Below are 12513 nucleotides of genomic sequence, written 5' to 3'. Positions count from 1 at the left end.
AATAATTAAAGATATAGAAATTAAAATTATAAATGATGTTATAATTATAAAATTATAAATACCGTGCATATTTTGAAGGCAATTAATTTATTCATATTCCTTAAATAAATAATTTTTAATTTGACATCTATAATATCAATTTTTTATGAATCTATAATATCAATTAATGTATGTATTGTATATAAAAGTTAATATATCTAAAAAGCAAATAATAAATTTACTATAAATTAAAGATCCATCATATATAGAATTATTTACTAAAAATATACCGTGTATAGAAACATGTTCATATTTTTTTGAATAAGTATCAATGAGATATACATGCATGTATTTAAATTAAAAAGTTAAAGTTTTATTTTTTTTATTAATTATTAATTATTTAGCTTTTTGATTTTTATTATTTTAATATTTAAATAAGTCGAACCGAACCAAAAAAAAAAACATTTATAAGAATGCCAACCTAATCCCCCCCTCCCCTAGCAAAATCCATAGGGTCCTTTTCCATTCTATCTTCTTTTTTCTATTTTTTTTTTGCCAGATATATAGAGTAATTGATCATTTTTTATTTATTTTATTAGTTAATTGATAACTTTTAATTTTCTTTCAATTAAAATTTATACTGTTAAAGTGCATGTGTGACAATCAAATTTCAACAAGAGACAATATGATTTTTCTTGTTTTATCTTTAAAGCTTGTCACGTATGTATCTTTTAATTTAAAGAAAAAATTTCAAAGCAAATTATATACATGTCAAGTTTTGAGTACAAAAATATTATTCGTCTACCATGTCCGTATTTTGGATGAAAATTTTTCAAATTTCAAATTGAAATAAAATTTAAATTTAATATTCTACATAAAATAAATTAAAATTTAGTCACTAAATTATAAAAATTAAATAGTTTGATACTATAAAAATTCATTACACTGAATCCATACTAAATTTTAAAATTTCAAGAATACATTTCTTTGGGAAATTCTTATCTAGTTCTGGTTCATGAATTCTCCATATACCTATCCAATGAAGTCTTAGAAAATTTAAGACAATTTTCTCTTTCTTCTCATTTTTCTAACACCTTATAGGATAGGTCCATGAATTTTTCATGTACCGGGTTTAGGTAAGAACTTCCCCAATTTTTAAAAGTTTCCATTTTTTAAAATTTCTAAAACGTTGTATCATATTATTAATATTTATTTTATTTTGAGGCAATACTTTAATTTTCAACCAAAAAATCAGTTTTTAACATATAAAATCTTTCAAAATAAGATAGATAATAAACTAAGCGATCCTTTTTATATTGTGATTTGAATTAATTGATGTTATTTTTAATTTTTTGGAATAAAAAAAATGGGATTATTTCAAAATACCTGATTTCAAAATTTATTTTACACATTTTTCTCTCATTTTTTCAACATTACCCTCACTATTATTTTAATAAATATATTTACAAAAATACCCTACTATATATAGAAGGCTCACATTCTTTTTTTTTTGGAAATGCGAAAACCTACTCCTAACAAGTTACTGAATTCGGTTATCGGGGCTACCTACTTAAGGGCTTTTTTATTATATAAAGAAGAGCCCTCTTAGGGCCTTTTTGTTTAAGGGCTGCTCGCCTTTTTGAATAGAAGGAGTGGGATAGCGGAGGTGATTTCGGTAAACCGATGCATGAGCTGAGGCTCCCATAACCCCTTTAAAGAGAGTTGTATAAGTCAAATATAGTTAGCTCTGAAACCCTGCTAACTATGATGTGAGTTTATGACTAAGAATGAACAATGATCAAGACAAAATGGCAAGTAAACATTAAGAGGGAAGTCTAAATAGCTGAGATGAATCATAGCAATTAAACAAAACTAGTACCTCAGGACTGAATTCAGATCCGATACACACTGATCAATGGCCCTTCCACGCCAGAGAAAAATAACTGGGCGGAAATGAATACACAAGGCGCAGCATTTCTCAGAATCACCAAGACCATGAAGAAACAGTGAGCACAGTTTGTATCAAAATATACAAGGACTGTGAAAGTAGAAGGTGATGGAGTAACGACATGATCCGCACAGACCACACTACTTTTACCAAGCCATTTACTGTGAATCACGCCCAACCGAACTGCATTTTGGTATACCATTCAGAAAAGGCATGAAGTAAAACACAGGTGCCAATATTATGCCGAGAATAATCATAACATGTAATCGCCACCAACAACCAACGTTGAAAGATTAGCAACTGAGAATGATAGCAAAAATTATCATACATTTTTACTACAAAACTCGAAGCTTTTGGTGTAAGAAATCAACCATAAAATAAACCCAAAAAAAGACATTAAATCAGTTCCTTTAATATAAAAATCAAATTTCCTAAACATTTTCAGCTCCAGATGATATTGAAACAACCCTATACTACCCTTTACTCCAAAACTCAAAGCTTTTGGTGTAAGATCTAAGATGTGAAGCTGAATTAGACCAACCAAAATACACTAAACACTACTCATCCATAAGACCTTTTAAGAAAAATATTCAATTATAAACAGAAACCTAACACATGAATCAGAAGAGCACCGCCAAAAACTTCAACCTTCAGCTTTTTGCAGTTTATCTCCCCAAGCCTGTGTAAGAAATGAAAATTTAATACCATGCGCTTGATAATACGAGGTACACAGGTGATAGATTCAATAACTTGCAGCAGTAAAGAGTAACGTAAGGATCTTATAACTGAAATGAAAATTGCATAAGAGACCATAATAATACAGAAATTTAGAAACTACTACAAAAAGAATATAGGAGGAAGCTACTTTATCGACAATCACAATGCTTGTATCGCAAGAGCATAATGAACAAGGTTGGCAAAGCATGAAAAAGAAACTGCTAAACTGAAGCACAATTGACCAGATCATGAAAATGCAACTGTTAAATGAAAGAACAAAATGAAATTTGGCAAAGCAGTGGCTTGCAGTTGCTCAACATTACATGTGGATCCACAACCCTGAGTAAAATATCATATAGGACACCAACAATAATCATGTGCTAACCTTACGTGAGATCAGCAACTCATAAATTTATGCCGATGTCTAAACATTGTTGCTCTCCTAGAACTCTAAACATTTCATGCACTGTTCAAAGCTCTAAGATTCTAGAACGTGAATCATTACTACATACCGGAGCTGCTCTCAAAAGAGAGCCTCATATAAACAACTCTTCTAATGCAAAAAAAAAAAATTAAAAAAAAAAGCAAAGATAGAAATGATCAAAAGGACATTGCTATTATTCTTGCAATTGCTGATAAACTTCTGCAGATGAGACACAGGTAGGACACATAATTTAAGATGGAAAATCTCACATTTCAATAGATGTAAACTCTTAATATCTCCAATAAAGCAATTGTCCTTTCAGTTTCCTTTAAAAGCTACAATAGCCGCCTTTATCGGTTTAAAACAACCACTAAAAGATACTAAAGGTACAGGCAAAAATATCAAATTTTCCAGACTCAAATACATCAAAATAACATACCAATTTGACAACCACCATGGTCACTGGTCCATAATCATCAAGAATCGCCACGGACCAAATTTGACAATTACCATGCTCTTGGAAGATAGCAGAGCCAAACAAGTCATACAGAAAAGTAAACAACTTCTGCTAGACTCGAGAAACAAAAGAACATCACCAGACTACCATAAACAAGTCAAAGGTCTCTTTCATAATGGTACAATCTATTTTAGTTAGAAATTTTAAAATAAAACAGTATTTTCAAACCAAATTATGAAATAGTAGTAATTATTTTGATAAAATGATTGTAATGACAATTGCAATCAAAGTGGCAATTGCAATGTTGGCTGTGTTGGAGCTAATTATAGCAGTTGCTGGCCGTGCTAACAACAATAACTGTCCAAATGGTGGCATTAACAAACAACAACTGCTAACCACGTCAAATAGGCTTCAGAAACAACAATGGTGAATGGTGAACCTAATAGAAATATTTTAAAAGCATCAAGTTCTCCATTCTTTGAAAAGCATAAGAGATTGTTATTACACAATTTGCAAATGGTGGCATTAACAAACAGCAACTACTAACTACGTCAAATAGGCTTCAGACACACAATGGTGAATGGTGAACCTAATAGAAATATTTTAAATTAAGGTCTCCATTCTTTGAAAAGCATAAGAAATTTTAATTGCACAATTTATAAAATACTGATCTAATGTTAATACCAAATGATAGCCCTATGGTATCAAAGACAGCTGAAATCAAACGAATAGACAAGAAAGCCTAGCATAGTAAAGAGGTTAAACCAAAGACAGCAATCAGTGAGATTGAGAAACAGGGGAAGCTAGGCCGTAAAATTTATGGTTACACAGCAACGCAGTAGAATAAAAAAAGACTATAAATTATTTTTTCTACCAAATTAAGTGGCAAAAAGTTAAAAGGAGCAAGATTGGAGAGCAAGTGTGCAGATTAAAGATTCAGTGAGTGCTCCTGTGTCTCTTTTTGAAAATTAACAAAAAACAGATTAGTGGGGAAGAGGAGAGACAAACAGAAAGAATGAGCGAGGTAGGAGTTAAAACTAGCATGAAAGATTTCATAATACATCCTTTAACCTACATTATAATCTTCAAGCAAATATTTTTTAGAAAAATAAACCAATCTTCAAATTTGCAGTCATATCATAGATGCAGTAGAAACACGATTATAAGCATCAAAATCACAGATTTTTCAAAGTAATACAGAGCAGATACCCTGCAAGAAATTTACAACCAATTAATAAACAAGCCAACTAATTGCGCTAGGGAGTTGGGCACTTTCAGCTTATTTCAGTCTATTTTTCAATTTCAGAAAATTCTTTATAGATTTCCATAAAGCAGCCACACTAACCAAGGACGGCCACCATCTGCAAATGAACACTTGAGCAACTACAAGTGTAACGGATAACTCTAAAACATGCCACCCCTTTATCAAGACTAACAAGTATCAGAGCTGTCTTCTCTATTTCTAGTAAAAGCAAAAAAAACAATAATATTCATCAGTACAAGGCAAGTCTCATATTGCAACTTTCACTCCAAAGACTCATAATTTCTAAGCAAAGAATTTAAGAGCATGATATTTGATACAATCCAAATAGCGTGTATGCCCAAGCGAATAAGGAATAAGAGCATGATCTATGATATAAGGCAAGTAGCATGGCTTCACAAATCTACTAGCACTTAGCACTACATACTAAATGCACAACAAACGTAAGTAACTGACCAATCAATAATATTAATATTCCTTCACATAATATTTTGTGTGTATGTGCGGTTTTGCATAAGTGAAGACACGCCCACGGAAAGAATGGCTTCAAATTTGTCTATTAAATTCAAGTAATATGCCTTAATCTATAGCCTAAAGTTCTACAAATTATAGATGGATGCCAACTCATTTAATACAAATATCATGCACTAGTAAATAAAGTATGCACAAACCAAAAAACAATTAATCTATGCTAAGAATATAATCACTCAGTCTATACCCCACCAATGTAAATGATAATATCCAATTGATGGACTCAAGTTGCCAGTCCCTTCCAATTTGATATTAAACTTCTATAAATCCTTAAGCATTGTTATGTTTCTACATAGAGTTTTGCAAGTTGAATAAAGTTCAGGTATAAGGTAACTTTCCACAGCATGCTGATGCAACTGTTCCTCATTTTCAAAGTGAGTTGCACTGACTTTAAAATGCATCTATGTCGCTACCACCTTGCGACAATTATTCAGAGAAAAATGATACCCAAGAAAAGAAACAAAGAGCTTAATCTATGTTTGAAGTAAAATATCATGTTGCATTAACCATCAGCCACTTAGCTGCAACCTAGTCATATGATATAGTATACAGATCAACAGAAGCATAGGCCATTATAAAACAATAATCCCTTGCAGGCACACGATTGTCATGTCTGCAATTTGAAAACCATTCATAAAACAAGACATGTCTGTCACCGTAAAGTCTTGTCTCCTAACATCAAATTCCTGTTTCAAAGCCTATCATAACATTCTTGATCAAAATATATAATCCTAATCAGCCTAACTAAGCAGTGAACCCTATTAATTATTCTTGCTCCTCAGATGCAATGATTATAAAAAGTAATTATGATCTCAAGACTCAAATTCACAAGTGGCTGATACACTTCTCTAAGAGCTTTCAAAGTAGATGCCAAAATGTTAAATTAAATGAACAGCCAAAATAAATCTATATAACGAGATTCCAAGTAACAATATAACTGAAAATTCATAAAGATGGTATCAAAATCAACATCAAATGCTCCCTTGTAACTCAAGCAACCTTCAATGTTTAATCAGATTCTAAACCATCACAACATACTCAGGATATGATAGTAGGTCTCAGATTTTACAGTTCCTACATCTTAGGTATACAAGCTCTAAGAGTGTTCGTTCCTCACAAAAATTCAAGGGAATCTCCAGATGGATTTCTTCAGCACTTCTTTTCATTGTAAAACCCCTTCCTTTAAACTGTCCTCCCATCAACACAAGTCACCAATTCAGCTTCAAAATTAAGAATCTCAAGCATAATTAACTATGATGATTACAACTTGTAAGGAACCAAAAACCTGCAATTTTGCATAATCCATTCAGCAAGTCCTCAAGCAGTTCACTTCTAGATCAAAATGATAAAAGTCTAATCAAGTCTCCAACAAAAAGGGAGCATAATACCTAGTCTATGTCCTGTCCTGTGAGGCAACAATTTAGAGTTCTACACAACAACAATTCTCATTCTGCCACTAAAATCCATTTGGAATCATAGACTCCCAAGCAAATATAGTTTTGGCTGCCAAACAAAAGTAAAATTCACAAGGCCTTCTAAGATCAATAATCAATTAGCCTAAAATAGAAGGATAAATAATCAATTGAAGTTAGAAGAAACAAGATAAATTAACCAACAAGATAAATTAACCAACAAGATAGAAAGGGCATCAACTGAAATCCATAAACACTTTATAGTAGAAATTCTCCAATCTTAAACATAACAATTAGATAAACCAGTCCGATAATCCCAACTCTCAACTTATAAACAGAAACCTACCACGTGAATCAGAAGAACACCACCAAAAACTTCAAGCCCAAATGCTAAACCTAGTGGAAAACGCTAAGTTGGCTGCTGAAGAGAAATCAACAGAGAACTCTGCAAACAATTGAAAACAAACACAATTAAATAAGAACGCATAAATAATATGTAAAACATAAGTTGAACACTTACTGGAACGCATCAAAATGGTCATGACCGGAATAGCAATTGAGAAAACCGCAGCACTGCATCAATGCAGGATAAGCATGACATAAAAATGTGATGAAAAACCCTTTAATGCTTCCTCATTGTCCGCTACCTCAGACATTGCTGTTTCAAAAGCTGCAGCATATGTGGGAGCAATTCTGGGCATTGCATTCACATTGAAGACATAGTCCGACCCGGCGGCAGAACCCGAAGCGGAGGCATCAGAAGCAAATGAGTTCATGGAAGAGTCCGATGAGAGGTTTGATTATACCAATTGCTATCAATGAATAAGGTTGGATGGCAGTCTAGCACTTAGTTGGACAACTTAGCACTTGTACTCTCAATGAAAAGTTAGGATAAAACTTCACATGGACAACTAGGAAACAAGAAAGCAACTTAGGTTGCATCCGCTTCCATCTTCTAGTCTCTATTCATACTTTTCCTTTACAAAATAGCCTAATCCAAGACTATTTAGCTTGTAACTTCAATATAGTCTGTCACAACAATGTAGCTATTGGCTGAAACTTTAATGGTAAACATCTGTTGTTAAGTGGCTGCATCACTGCGGGTTTTGCTGAGAGTGGAATTGTGACATCCAGAAACTTTGGAGGTTAGTTGATGAAGGGCTAGGATAAGAAAATTTTTAAGTTTAAGAGAGGGTTTATCTGAGTTGTGCATTTTTTTGTAGCAGGACATTCTTCAACTTGACAAATCTTTTGACACTTTTAAAGGCATTGCAAAATGGAGGGATAATGCCAAGCAAAAATCCACTAAACAAACAAGTAATTACCCCCAAGACCAGCTTACTACTGCTGGAGTCTTGAAAGGGTAATACAAAACTCAAACCCCCATTAATAGGCCATATAATGGCATTTGTGATCCTGAAAGTAAAACAGCACCATTAGCCTGTTTAAAAAGGCTTAGTTCTTCATTTTCAGAAAGCTGGTTTTATTTTCAACCATTGACACAGCTTGCTTACCCCCACTCTCCATTTTCTTATTAAACAAGATTTTGTTCAGCTCTTCTTTCATCTCCCTAACTTGCAGGTCTTTCTCTTCCATAGAGATTTCAAATGTTCTCTCATTAACCTTCCACTATTGCAACTGTAAGTTCTCTTTCCTTTTCCTCTATGATCTCCTTAAACTTCACCTCCTTCTCTAGAAGCTTAAGCTTCAGCTCATGCACGCTCTTAACAGCTTCAATTTCTTTTTTTTTATCTTTCAGGAGAGATTCCATCTCCTGAAGCTTGAGATTTTTCTATGCAACTTCAACCGCTATCTCTCTAGCATTCGGATTAAACAGAAATTCCATCTCTTTCTTCGCAGATTCTTCAGCTCTTTCATCACAGATTCTTTCAGCTCCTTCATTACAGATTCTTTCCGCTCCTTCGTCACAGTCGCGTGATCCATGGGATTAGTTTTAATCCCATGGATCACGCGACTGTGACGAAGGAGCGGAAAGAATCTGTAATGAAGGAGCTGAAAGAATCTGTGATGAAAGAGCTGAAGAATCTGCGAAGAAAGAGATGGAATTTCTGTTTAATCCGAATGCTAGAGAGATAGCGGTTGAAGTTGCATAGAAAAATCTCAAGCTTCAGGAGATGGAATCTCTCCTGAAAGATAAAAAAAAAGAAATTGAAGCTGTTAAGAGCGTGCATGAGCTGAAGCTTAAGCTTCTAGAGAAGGAGGTGAAGTTTAAGGAGATCATAGAGGAAAAGGAAAGAGAACTTACAGTTGCAATAGTGAAGATGAAGGTTAATGAGAGAACATTTGAAATCTTTATGGAAGAGAAAAACCTGCAAGTTAGGGAGATGAAAGAAGAGCTGAACAAAATCTTGTTTAATAAGAAAATGGAGTGAGGGTAAGCAAGCTGTGTCAATGGTTGAAAATAAAACCAACTTTCTGAAAAATGAAGAACTAAGCCTTTTTAAACAGGCTAATAGTGTTGTTTCACTTCCAGGATCACAAATGCCATTATATGGCCTGTTAATGGGGGGTTTGAGTCTTGTATTACCCTTTCAAGACTCCAGCAGTAGTAAGCTAGTCTTGGGGGTAATTACTTATTTGTTTAGTGGATTTTTGCTTGGCATTATCCCTCCATTTTGCAATGCATTCAAAACTGTCAAAAGATTTGTCAAGTTGAAGAATGTCCTGTTATAAAAAAATACACAACTCAGATAAACCCTCTCTCAAACTTAAATTTTTTTATCCTAGCCATTCATCAACTAACCTCCAAAGTTTCTGGATGTCACAATTCCATTCTCAGCAAAACCCGCAGTGATGCAGCCACTTAACAACGGATGTTTACCATTAAAGTTTCAGCCAGTAGATACATTGTTGTGACATGTTATATTAAAGTTACAAGCTAAATAGTCTTGGATTAGGCTATTTTGTAAAGGAGAAGTATGAATAGAGACTAGAAGATGGAAGCGGATGCAGCCTAAGTTGCTTTCTTGTTTCCTAGTTGTCCATATGAATTTTTATCCTAACTTTTCATTGAGAGTACAAGTGCTAAGTTGCCCAACTAAGTGCTAGGCTGCCATTCAATCTTATTCATTGATAGCAACTGGTATAGCTCAACTCAAACCTCTCATCGGACTCTTCCACGAACTCATTTGGAATAACAAACTCTATCTTTTCACCACTTACATTAGACAACACAAACGCAAAATTTTGAACATCTAATTCAAACTCTTCTATTCCCTGTTTCAAGTTTAATCACTCATTTATAATTCAATTGTTCTTGTGGTAATCCTATGACTTCAAAGTCTTTGTAATTGATTTCATGATGCAAATCTAAGCGCATGTTTGACTGTTCCTTACCTTGAGATGTAAATTCTTCAAACTTTTGCATATATTCAGCCATGAATATGATGATGTCTTGTCTTAATGCATAGACATGTTCTCGCGACTTATCAAGATAATTAAAAGACATACTTTTCTCACAATCTCATTGTCATCTTTTGCCATGTTGCTAGTGCAAGTCCAATTTATTCACTATATTTTTGGTAATCCAATCAGCTTCATCTTGGCAAATTGGACTCTTCATTTGTACGAAGAATGCTGCTGCTGATTAACACATTGCTGAGGGGCATGGTACTATGTTGGTGCTCTGTCCTTAAAATTAAATGAATTCCTAATCAATCACTTGAATTCTTACCTATTTCGAAAAGCTTGTGCTAATTACAATTTCCCTTAAAAGATCACCATCCCGTCATTAAAATCGCACTCATAATTTTGTTCTTGAATAAACAAATTGAAAACACAGCAACAAGTTACGTAAAGCAGGCAATAAGGTAAGGGAGCTTACATTAAGAATTGAAGGTTCAGGAAGGGGGCATTGGATGGGTTGATCGGTATCAAGCGGCTCGATTGGGTGCTCAACTGCTACTTCAATTCCATGAGGGGCAGCAGCCGCCATCTCTGCATTCCACTTCACAGATTACAACATGAAATTAACAAGTAAACAAATATGTATCCCCAATTATCAAAACAAAAAGAAAAATTGTACAATCAAAACTATAAATAACCAAAAAAGAACTTACAAGAGCACTTTGGGTGCCCAACTCTACCAACAGAAAATCTTGAGAAAATACCCACCATTTCCTTCACAAAACAACACTATAATCTCACGGAAACAAACAATTTCTCAACAAATATAAACAAAGAAGACGATAGGGTTTAGGGTTTAGGGTTTAGGGATTTCCTTCACAAAACAACACTATAATCTCACGGAATTAGATTCTGACCTTTAAAAACAACAAACAATTTCTCAACAAATATAAACAAAGAAGACGATAAGGGTGGTAGGTTTAGCTTGTGTAATAGCCATTTCTTTATTTCTTTTGCTCAAGGTACAAAACAACCCTTGAGTTTTTCCAACAAAGTACATGACACGCCTTTAACTTATTTTTGGTACAAATCGACCCTCAAACTTTTAAAATTGAACAAAAAAAACCCTTCCGTCCAAAATCTCAGTTAATTGACGACGTGTCACATAGGGAAAAATTTAAAATCAGCCTTAATGTTTAAAATACTTACTAATTTTATTTTTATAAATTGTTTTAACAATTTTCACCCTCTTCTTCATTTAAATATCTATAATTAAATAAAATTATAAATTAAAACCAATTTAAACTCATTTTTTTTATGAATACTTTAAATTTAATTAAACTAATCGAAAGCTAAATAAACACTTCGAAACCCGGTAATATTAATCGAAACCTAAGTAAACACTTCGTAACACAATTAAAAATGTTGATTGAATTTTATCTCAAAATTTTATTATTTTGAAATAAAATTTGTTTTTGGAATTATTTTTCTTTATCGTTTTTGTGCCGCTTCACCTAATTGTTGGTCTTTATTATGTTTTCCGTTTTTTTTTCGGAGAATGTATTTCTTTTTTAATTTCTTCACTTCTCTCCCACTTCCATATCTACCACCTTCACCCACTTTCGTCCGGAACCACCGCCCCTTTCCAAAAACGCACCGGAGACAACCAACTTCGTCTGAATCGAAGCTTTTTGTCTAAGTTATCTGAGACGAAGCTCAGACGTAGAGCTTCGTCTTAAACGCAGATATGCGTTTGAGACGGAGCAGTTTTGTCTGAGACATATCTCAAACGTAGAGCTCTGTCTCAGACGCATATTTGCGTCTGAGACGAAGCTCAGACGAAGAGCTTCGCCTCGGACGAAGCCCATCGTCTGAGACGAGTCTCAAACGATTCTCAGACGATGGGCTTTATTTGAGACGAAGCTCAGATGAGCTGCTTCGTTTGAGACGATGAGCTTTGTCTCCGACGAAGGTCGGTGTCTCCGGCGGCGGGTCGGATTGCGAGAGAGCTGTAGCGGGAGTGAAGAACTACTGAGTCTAAAATTTTTGGGCGAATTTTATTTCGGAATAATAAATTTTGAGTAAAATAAGGATTAATTAAAAAAATTATTTAATATTTTAAAATTCATTAAATTAATTTAATTTTGATATTTAAATGAAGAAAAGTGTGAAATATGTTAAAAAAAAAATTATATGTATAAAAACTGTAAGTTTTTTAAACATTAAGAATTTTTTTGAATTTTTTTCTCATATGTCATGTCACCAGTTAATAGATATTTTGAATTGAAGAGTTTTTTTTATTCATAAAAAAAATTAAAAGGTCAATTTATACCAAAAAAAAATTAAATGGCTATTTTATACTTTCTAAAAAACTACGAGAGTTTTTTGTACATTTAACCTTTCTTTTTTTATTTAGTT

The 12513-nt window shown here is 33.4% G+C and overlaps 2 long non-coding RNA genes across 3 annotated transcripts; both read right to left on the bottom strand.

Moving 5' to 3' along the window:
* Positions 1 to 2319: 2319 nt before the first annotated feature.
* On the bottom strand, positions 2320 to 8668 carry LOC126654119 (uncharacterized). 2 transcript variants are annotated; one of them, XR_007632422.2, is made up of 5 exons: positions 7250 to 8668; positions 7076 to 7174; positions 6706 to 6820; positions 3508 to 6602; positions 2320 to 2606 (listed from the first exon to the last, which is right to left on the bottom strand). It is a non-coding gene; the product is annotated as an uncharacterized LOC126654119 (long non-coding RNA). The 2 variants fall into 2 exon arrangements; XR_007632421.2 differs by lacking the exons at positions 3508 to 6602; positions 6706 to 6820.
* An 885-nt stretch (positions 8669 to 9553) lies between these two features.
* On the bottom strand, positions 9554 to 10338 carry LOC126654120 (uncharacterized). Its single transcript, XR_007632423.2, has 2 exons — positions 10087 to 10338; positions 9554 to 9966 (listed from the first exon to the last, which is right to left on the bottom strand). It is a non-coding gene; the product is annotated as an uncharacterized LOC126654120 (long non-coding RNA).
* Positions 10339 to 12513: the final 2175 nt, after the last annotated feature.

The sequence above is a fragment of the Mercurialis annua genome, linkage group LG6 (assembly GCF_937616625.2).
Source record: "Mercurialis annua linkage group LG6, ddMerAnnu1.2, whole genome shotgun sequence".
Taxonomy (NCBI): Eukaryota; Viridiplantae; Streptophyta; class Magnoliopsida; order Malpighiales; family Euphorbiaceae; genus Mercurialis; species Mercurialis annua.
Note: the sequence above shows the minus strand (reverse complement) of the source record. Positions and strands in the feature narration are given on the sequence as shown.